Source organism: Solanum tuberosum, unplaced genomic scaffold, assembly GCF_000226075.1.
Source record: "Solanum tuberosum cultivar DM 1-3 516 R44 unplaced genomic scaffold, SolTub_3.0 scf00110, whole genome shotgun sequence".
Taxonomy (NCBI): domain Eukaryota; kingdom Viridiplantae; phylum Streptophyta; class Magnoliopsida; order Solanales; family Solanaceae; genus Solanum; species Solanum tuberosum.
Genome location: NW_006239037.1, coordinates 75,313 through 75,547, shown reverse-complemented (window position 1 = coordinate 75,547; position 235 = coordinate 75,313).

Sequence of the window (235 nt, the reverse complement as noted above, 5' to 3'; positions counted from 1 at the left end):
TTAGTTAATTATATGAATTCGTCTTATTTAGTTTTTAGCCGAATCATCAATTAAGCTCAATTTGACTAAATTCTTAAATTCAATCGGCCATAATTGCAATCTATTTGGCCAAATACTCAATTCAAAACCTAGCCTTTTTATTACAAACATAGCCAACCCTTCTACCCCACCTTAAACCCATTTGACCAAAGTTTTGGGCCTTTCCTCTATTTCAGCTGACCCAGTTCCAATTCAA